This window comes from Diaphorina citri, unplaced genomic scaffold (assembly GCF_000475195.1).
Source record: "Diaphorina citri unplaced genomic scaffold, Diaci psyllid genome assembly version 1.1 scaffold952, whole genome shotgun sequence".
In the NCBI taxonomy this organism is placed as follows: domain Eukaryota; kingdom Metazoa; phylum Arthropoda; class Insecta; order Hemiptera; family Psyllidae; genus Diaphorina; species Diaphorina citri.
This window is the reverse complement of record NW_007378383.1, coordinates 8,270-15,956: the sequence shown is the minus strand read 5'-3', so window position 1 is coordinate 15,956 and position 7,687 is coordinate 8,270. Positions and strand designations below refer to the sequence as shown.

General features: G+C 42.9%; 1 pseudogene; it reads left to right on the top strand.

Moving 5' to 3' along the window:
• The first annotated feature begins 5,557 nt into the window (after positions 1-5,557).
• On the top strand, positions 5,558-7,382 carry LOC103513308 (annotated as a pseudogene).
• Positions 7,383-7,687: the final 305 nt, after the last annotated feature.

Sequence of the window (7,687 nt, the reverse complement as noted above, 5' to 3'; positions counted from 1 at the left end):
GATAAGAGGAAATTATGGACACTTCTTCTAGGGCAGGGTTGTAATCAGAGATTTCACTAATAGGAGAATTTTTAATGACACAAAAAGGAGTTTTCAAAAACTCCTCCATTTCGGATCATTAAAAACTCCCTTTCGGACCATTAAAAGCTCCTTTTTGGACCATTAAATATTCTCCCATTAGTGAATTCTCTCATTAAGTCAGAGGTGAAATCCACCATAAGCCTAATACTTTGGACTGCGGAAGTAAAGAGATTTTTCAGTCTCATTCTGGCGGGATGAAGCAGTAGCTGGCGTGGCCAATTTTCCAGTGATCAATTTCTCGAAAAGAAAATACACCTTTACTAGGGCGAACAGATAGGAGGAAACTATGGACACTTCTTCTAGTATGCATACCTAACACTGGAAACGTGGAAACCATACTCAATTAAGGAGCGCTGTAGCGCTCCGCTCCGCCAAGTCAAGAAAGTTTGACCCCGCTACAAGAGATATTATACGCGACAGGGAAAGTAGCCGTTTTCAGGTACTTGTAGAGGGACAACTACAAATGTTGGAAGAAAACGGATAGAGAATAAGAGGGAAGAAAAGGACGTGATGGGAAGAAGAGAGGAAGAGAACATTGTGGAGTTTGATTCTCCATTCAACGACATTGCAAATTGAGAGAATTAATAAAGGTAAAAACACATTAGTATTACCTACGTTACCATCACATCACGTCACGTAAAGTCATGGGTAGTCAGAAAGATGTACCTAGTTCAAAGTTTTCCCATAATATTGTAGGCAATCTTGTTCAGGACAACCATGCAGTGTGGTCCACACTACTATCACGTCACGTGAGCGCAAGGCAGAGCTCCTTCAAGCTAACTAGGCTGGCAAATCTGAGACAAAATCAACAAACACAGAGAAACATGATTGTTCCGGATGCTTACAGTTAATTCTTTTTTGAGAAACGACTGATTTTTTTATTCCATATTGTTACTTTCTTATTCATTTTAGAAGCATGAGTTTCAGAATGAAATTTCTTTCATTCTGAAAATCATGCCATTTACAAACACAGCAGAGGTTTCATTCAGTTTCGCCTGAAACGTTGTAATAAGATAAAGAGTAGAGACCACTGGTACATCCACTAAAGTTTTTCATTAAGAACAGCAACATGTTGGAATCACACGAGGAACCTCTTGGGTTCTTTGTTATTGTTGGTGCATGTTGTTGTTGTAGCGGCTTTAGCTATAGCCGAAAGGTGATGACAGAATGGAGAAAATGTCTTTTCTATCAGCCATACACCAGGGTGATGGTCCCTAGCCATGTTTAATTAGCTCGTCCTGAACCATAGTCAACCATCGTGAGGACACAGCTTGTTCTTTAAAGCAGAGAGAACCCTTTGAAAAACTGCCATCTAGCTAGGCTGGTTAGGGTTAGCAGTTCTCCTCCCTGTTTAGAGACCCTGTTTAGAGCTAGATGCTAGTATAATGTCCCCTAGCCAGACAACAGTCCCTGTCCTAAAGAACCTAAGAGGCCATTGACATTGAGAAGGTTCATTCTGAAGATCTGGAAAGCGACGCTCCGAGTATTCCCAATTCAGTTTAATATCTTGCTGAAGACTGACTCTATGTCTGGACAGCCAATAGCACCGTGAGCCCCATTGGGCACCGATTTGCCCTCTGTTCAGGCTCATCAAATGTGACGCGGTGTAGAACGTAAAACAAACAGAGATTTCATTTCACAACCGGTGGGGTGGCTCAGGACAGGATGTATCACTTGTGCATAGGATTAATAAGGAATGAGAAATAGAGGGTGTCTATAAGATGTGTGGACACACGACACACCTAATAATAGGTACTAGTCTACTAGGGATGTTACCTCCATCTACTGCAGTAGGTCTGGTATGCAATCTATCTACAAATCTACATACTTCAGATAAAGTTACCATGCACTGCTGGTTTGGAGATTTACAAAGTTAACAAGTCTTCGATAGCAAGATTTGTTATCACTTTTGTAATACTGACTTGGTGGGGGAACATTTACCGCCAGGAGGTTTTTGGAGGATTATTTATTATTTATTGCCCATCAAGCTGGGTGAATAGCGTTTTCTTACCAAGACATGGATTAAAAAATAATAATAATAAAAAAAAAAAAATACCTAAATAAAAAACAAACAAAACAAAGTTTATATAAAAAATAAATTGCCTGATTCAAGAAATTCAAAATAAAGAGTTTAAACTTGAACCTCGCTTCGACCAATCAACTGATTGTGGAGTACCGAACAGGGGGCATAGTTTTAGGCTGCGTAGCTACCTGTGTTTGTTATGTTTAATTAGTGGTGGCATGGTTTATTAGAATTTTATGACCCGACTTTGAGGTTGAGGTAAAAAAATCTTCCCAATATACCTACTTCGCGAACTCGGCGTAGCTACCTGTGTTTGTTATGTTTAATTAGTGGTGGCATGGTTTATTAGAATTTTATGACCCGACTTTGAGGTTGAGGTAAAAAATCTTCCCAATATACCTACTTCGCAAACTCAGCTATTTAGATGTGAACTATACGGTAGAGATTGAAGCTTTAGGCCCGGTACACAAGAAGGTCTCTCAATATGGGCTTCTACCTGCCTCGGTGGTGTAGTGGTCAAGGCGCTCGCCTGGTAAACATAAACAGGAGGGCGTGGGTTCAATCCCAGCCGAGGTATGGAAATTTATCCTCAATATAATTTGAGAATTTGACCACCATAATAGTAGTAGCCTACTGCTGGAGTAAAGGGACTTTTCAGTCCTATGCGAGCAGTATAAATAAGCACTGTAATTATTATTCTAACCTGTGGTCTTTCGACAGATGGTTTTCCAAATTAGACTTTCGAGTTTCGACAGATGTACGTGATATTTGTGCAAATTTTAGGTTTAACGAGTGAAATTTCGCGACTGTTGGAAGGCCAAGATGAGACACATTGTAGCATTGTACCGGACTTTAGACTCAAATTTAGCTTAGAATTCTCGTCCTTCTTCTTCTCCTCCTCCTCCTTCTCTGCTTCCTCCTTCTTCTTCTTCTTCTCTGCTTCCTCCTTCTTCTTCTTCTCTGCTTCCTCTTCTGCTTCTCCTTCTTTACATATTTTTCCTCCACCTCCTATTAATCTTGATTCTTGCTCTCCTGTTCCTCCTTCATTTCTTTCTTCTCCTCCTTCCCCTCTCCCCCTCCTCTATCTTCTTTAACTTCATCCCTCCGCCCCGCCAAGTCAAGAAAGTTTGACCGCGCTACTAGAGATATTATACGCGACAGGGAAAGTAGCCGTTTTCAGTTAGTTGTAGAGGGACAACTACAAATGTTGGAAGAAAATGGATAGAGAACAAGAGGGAAGAAAAGGACGTGATGGGAAGAAGAGAGGAAGAGAACATTGTGGAGTTTGATTCTCCATTCAACGACAGTGGTCAAGACGCTCGCCTGGTAAACAGGAGGGCGTGGGTTCGATCCCAGCCGAGGCATGGAATTTTATCCTCATTTATTTGAGAGTGTGACTCAAAGCTAGATATCATTACCAACTAGACTCATCTGTGTCAACTTGTAGAACTGAAAAGCTAAAAACATCTTGGAGGAATGTCCATCTTTATTCAAATTTCCCGAGATTAGAAAGATGATATACAAAACTCATTTGCCATCAATAGGAACTTTTTCACTTTATAAATATTCGTTTTGTCATAATGGTGATGTCTAGGTAATAATTGGACTGATCTAACACAAGCCAGTGGCGGAAGGTAAGTATTGGCTTTTGACGCAGTCTAATGGAGGATTTCACCAATGACTTAATCAGAGAGACACTCTGCAGCTGACACAAGTGCGTGAATATCGACATTCACGTCTTCGGTACACAAACGTAGTAGAAGGTGTGATTTTCGTTCATTTTTTTAGGCGGGCCTTCGCGGGCCGCAAAAATGAGCTCGCGGGCCGCATGCGGTCCGCGGGCCGCGGGTTGGACAAGCCTGTTCTAGGGGTACCTCTGTGGCTGCCCACCAGTGTGACTGAGTGGTCTCAACCTGGAGGTGCTGGGTTCGAACCCGGCCAAGGCGGGAATTTTTTGACCGAACTTTTCCGTTCTTGGATAGGCATGGATGTGAAAGAATGTTCCTTGAAGTAATGCGAAAGCGGTTCCAAGGTAGGTAAAAAAAAATCTGGTGTGAACATAGCACATTTCCTTATCCTATTGAATGATGCTTATTTGAGTGTTCTTTTACCCTAACTTTTACAATACCTCTAACCGTTTAGTCGATATACCTGAAAACCGCCAAAAAAACGGTAGAAAACTGCCAAAAAGCGGTCAAAATATCGCCAACCGCAGCACCTATCTCAACCAATTTTCGTGTCGCATCCTTGTCACATTTCACAGCTACATACAAAATTTCAAATCTCTAGCTCTTACCCTTCTCGTGATATTTTGTTTACAGACAGACAGACAGACAGACAGACACACACACGGACCAATGGCTGAAACTTTGGATTTAGGCTCTAGGGACCTCAAAACGTGTTTTGGCACTAAAAACTGACCATCGAAAATTTGACCCGATTACATGACTTTCCTTCCTATAGGATAAGGAAAGTAAAAAGATCTCCTCTGATAATTTTGATCCTAGTATTCCTCGGTCTTCGGTACTGATTCTCTCTGGTCAAATGTGAATCAGATATGGTGAATGATGATTGGTGATTCCTGATTCTTATCGGCGGATTCGATCTATTATTTGACTTCGAAATCACTCAACGATACATCGTCTGACCATAATTATACAGGCTGGATCTGTGATCAAGTTCCAAATCGGACCAAAATGGTCAGCTCCCATGGTGTAGTGGTCATTGCGCTCGCCTTGCACGCGGGAGACCCAGGATTCGAATCCCGGAGGGATCAAAAAAATTGTAGCATGCAAATCGTTGATTCCGTGACTGGCTGTTGCGGGGCCCACTCAGCCTCGTGAGGAAAATGAGTACCTATGCAATATAAATGCGCATAGCGAACAGTGCCAGATTGGTCATTAAATATAAGATGCTGATTATTGAGATATTTGGAAAAACGTACAATGCTACAGTGAGCACCAAATCTGTGATATAAGAACACAAAGAAACGGCATTTATTTACCTATTATCTCAGATTAGACCAAGGCAGCCTATAATAGTTAGCTTGGTTGGTAGCGCGTCTGCCTTGTAAGCGCTAGGCCGCGAGTTCGATTCCCGCCCGGGGCGTATCTTATCCTAAACGGATAATGTTCGTCCTCGGAACGGCTGGCTTTCTCCTATTCTGTCTTTCTTCTCTCTTCGCTTTCGGAACGAAAAGACCTTAGCAGTTACAGCTCTCTCTGTCAAACCTCTTGAAAAAAAAAGGCATTTATTTATTATTTATCGGACCAAAATACCGATGTCTTCCTCTTTTTCTGGTCACCCTGTATCAGGTGTCCACTCACAATGAGTTAAGTCCTAGTCTGATTAGAAGAGTACTAAATAAGAAATCCAACTTCCAACCTGATTGACTTGTATCAGGCATATCGAAATACAATCTCTACCCTGGCCTGATGGTTAGTTAGTTACCTGATGGCTCTAGCTAGTAGTGACCTGATGGTTAGTTGGAATAGAATATAATGTTACTTTTACTAATTAGATGCATAAATAGGTAATTGGGAGTTATTATTGTTAGCTATGAAGAATAAGAGAGGTACGCACTGAGAAAAAAACTGGGGTTCCCGAAGTCTAATCGAGTGACTGGGTTCCGAAATTAATTTATTATTGAAGGGGTACGGGTGCCCAAGTCAATATTAGGTTTGATGGCAGAAAGCGCCCTCGGCAACAAAGGTAGCTGAGTGGGTTTCACTCTGGGTTTCCATTTCCGGAGGCCCTGGTTTCTATTCTTGGCCAAATCCGGCTTCCGAAGCCCGAAATTAGTAACGAAATTCTGAAGAGGCTCTTAGTTCTGTCACAAATGAAACAACGAATAACGCGTGCTCTTTTCTCTTATTAACTTTTCTAATATCTCCCATTCTGGTTTGTGATTTCAGATGAATCAATTATGTCGGGTGTGTGGAGAACCGGCAGCTGGCTTTCACTTCGGAGCTTTCACCTGTGAGGGTTGCAAGGTAAGCTTTGATATATGCTTTGTAATACTTTGTAGATTTACAGTCAATTTCAGACTTTTTTAAGCTACTACTTACTTGGATACCTACGTTAGGTTTACATAATTATTATGATGTTTTCGTCTTTATGTATTGTGAGTATTGACGCCCAATTCTTACAAACGCATGTCCAAGACAGTACCTTATTTTGGGGAATGGAGGCGATAGCCGGCAGGTGCCCCCTTTCAATCGTCCACCAGGGGTGGATGGAGGTGGAGGGACTACTAAAAAAAAGTAGCCTATTTTAACCCGATTTGAATTTACTGATCAAAATATTCCGACGTTTTCGATACTGCATCCTACCTATGTCATTTAATTTGAAACCTCCCGTCCCTATCTGATTGCAGCTCCCCTTCTTCGGCCCGCACATTCACAAACAACCTCTCCTCGATCTCAGAATGCAAGAACAACACGAGTGCTCATCAACAAGAAGAATCGCCACCTCCTGCAAGTCCTGCCGTCTCCGCCCAGAGTGTCTCCATGGTGGGCATGAGCAAGAGTGGCTCGCGCTACGTCGTCGCAGAAACTGGTTCAAAATCCTCACTGCCTCCTCCAGGGAACAGCAGCAAGCACAGCAGAGTCAGTGCGCGGCGGCGGATTCGTTATGACAAGGCGCAGGAGCAGTGATAATACAACTTCAGAGCGCCCAAGTCCCCGAAGGGAGATGCTGTCACCCGCCGCTGCTTTACCCAAATGTCTTCTGGTCGCGCCCGGGACCAGGGTTCCTGCCCTTCCCGTCAGCAGCAGCCCACCTACCCTTCCTCGCGCCCAATCCCTTCCTCACCCCAACGTCACCGTTCAACCCCCACCAACTCCCAAACACGTTCCTCTTCCCGTTCATAACGAACCCGATGCCTTCCCCCGGGATATCCCGGATGGGCCCTAGCTCCCCGTCTTCCTCTTCATCAATCTCGTCCTCCCCAGCTGTCGCCCCTCTCAACAACAACCCTAGCACCCCTGAGAAGAAACCTCCGGAGCTGGGACCAATACAGGACGCCGCCATAGACTTATCGGTGAAAGCGGGTAGCAATTCCACGGTGGACTTCGCCAGTTCGAAACCAGGGCTGGATTTAAGGAACTCGGGGCCGGCTGAAGACAGACCTTCGTCTGAAGGGGAGAGGGAAGACGTGAGAGATGATATCAATGTTAGTATAGTGACCAACAATGTTAACCTGATTCTGGACGGGAACAATTTGGATGGGAGGCTGACTAGTAAAATTCCACTGGATTTGACGTGTACGAAAACGTGATGGTCTCCTAATTACAATGTAGTTAAATAAATAAGTATTGTACAGGTACAGGGAAATGTAGATGAAGGGCTAAATTGGAATGGGAAACTTGTGAAGGACAAAGTTATGTTTTTTACAGCAAGGTCTGTTCAGAGTAGGGAATTTAGGGATGTAGGTATTGAATAAGTTCAACTTAGAATAAAATTAAAACTGCGAAGAAACTACTATCACGTCACGTGAGCTCACGTGACGATATGGTAATGTGTTTCATCCTTTCCTGTAAATACTTTTCAATATTGTACAAACCTTTATAAATAAATCTATTT